This window comes from Octopus bimaculoides, chromosome 2, assembly GCF_001194135.2.
Source record: "Octopus bimaculoides isolate UCB-OBI-ISO-001 chromosome 2, ASM119413v2, whole genome shotgun sequence".
NCBI classification, from domain to species: domain Eukaryota; kingdom Metazoa; phylum Mollusca; class Cephalopoda; order Octopoda; family Octopodidae; genus Octopus; species Octopus bimaculoides.
Window position 1 is genome coordinate 144,100,220 of NC_068982.1, and position 2,049 is coordinate 144,102,268.

Below are 2,049 nucleotides of genomic sequence, written 5' to 3' on the forward strand. Positions count from 1 at the left end.
ATAATTCCAGGCCTTGTGCCTAGAGCCGTCGCCGTCATCATCAACAACAACAACAACAACAACAAAGTAGCAATTCAGTAATATCAGAGAAGAGCAAAAGCATATACTTCATATTATATATATATATATCATCATCATCATCATCATCGTTTAACGTCTGCTTTCCATGCTAGCATGGGTTGGACGATTCGACTGAGGACTGGTGAACCAGATGGCTGCACCAGGCTCCAATCTGATCTGGCAGAGTTTCTACAGCTGGATGCCCTTCCTAACGCTAACCACTCTGAGAGTGTAGTGGGTGCTTTTACGTGTCACCAGCACGAGGGCCAGTCATGCGGTACTGGCAATGGCCACACTCAACATGGTGTTTTTTTACATGCCACTTGTACAGGGGCCAGTCCAGGGGCACTGGCAACGACCTTGCTCGAATGATTTTCTAACGTGCCACCAGCATAAGTGCCAGTAGGCGACGCTGATAACGATCACGCTCAAATGGTGCTATTTACGTTATATATATTGGGCCTCACCGAGGCACTGGCAAGTGATTGAAACCTTTGGAGATATGTTGTGCTTGAGAAGAGCCGGCAAGCCAAGTGAGACCGTAACCATGGTCTATGCCAGTGCAGCATAACCAGATCATTTAAGAGTACCCTTCAATCATTGGGCAATAAACTGCACTTGCGAAGACCTGTTGAGACAAGTGCAGTTGTGGCCAATGACAGTACCGCCTGATTGGCACCTGTGCCGGTGGCACATAAAAAGCACCATTTGAACATGGTCGTTGCCAGTGCCGCCTGACTGGCTCCCATGCCAGTGCCATGTAAAAAGCACCATTCAAGCGTGGTCAATGCCAGTGCCATATAAAAAGCACCCACTTCACTCTCAGAGTGGTTGGCATTCTGAAGGGCATCCAGCTGTAGAAACTTTGCCAGATCGGATTGGAGCCTGGTACAGCCTTCCGGCTCGCCAACCCTCAGTCAAACCATCCAACCCATGCTAGCATGGAAAGCGGACGTTAAATGACAATAATGATGATGATATGTACATATATATATGTATATATAAGTAAAAAATTAATGAGTGCATGTTATATAAATAATATTTTCAGGATTAAATAAAAAGACAACGGAAAATATGACCTATATTATACAAATAAAAAAAACATGTAGTAAATAAACAAACGAACATATACTAAATACACATGTGGACAGCAAACATAGGTTTCTTGTTGGTGCCTCCAGAGTGGAAGCAATATTATCAATAATGGCTGAAATTGCATTTGGCCCCTCTGGCCGATAACTGATGAAGAACTGGTAACCTATGTTTTCTGTCCGCCCGTGTATTTAGTATATGTTCATTTGTTTATTTACTACACGTTTTTTTTTTATTTGTATAATATATGTAGGTATATTTCCGTTTGTTGTGTCTTTATTTAATTCTGAAAATATAAATATATATGCACATACATACACACATAAGTGAGAGTGGGATTGATGCATAACTAAAATACGTTTCACAGATGAGAGAAAAAGTGTGTAACAGAACTCACATTTGCCTGAAATTTGGTTCGGAAAACAGATGCATTATTATCTTTAATGAACTTGTCATTAGCTTCTCTGCCACTTATAAATGAACATACACAGAATGTCAAGAGACCAATCTTGCATAGGGAACTACCAATAAAATTCAGCTCAGGACTGAAATTACCCTGGATGCTGGAATGGAAAACAAAACACTTCTTAATGTTAGCAGTAAATTAACTTATAAATCAAATCTAAGTTAATAATTTAATTTAAATATTATTGTTGTTGTTGTTATTATTATATTTCAAAGGCAGCTGATTAACAAAATCATTACAGCAATGGACCGTGGTTCTTTAACTACGAGTTCTTATGTTCTGTGTTCAAATCATTTCTTCCTTCTCTGGCCAATAAAATGAGTACTAGTCAAGTACTAACTTCCTACACAACAAAATTTCTGGCTTTGCACCAATAAAAAGTTATCATATATATATATATATATATATATATATATATATATATATATATA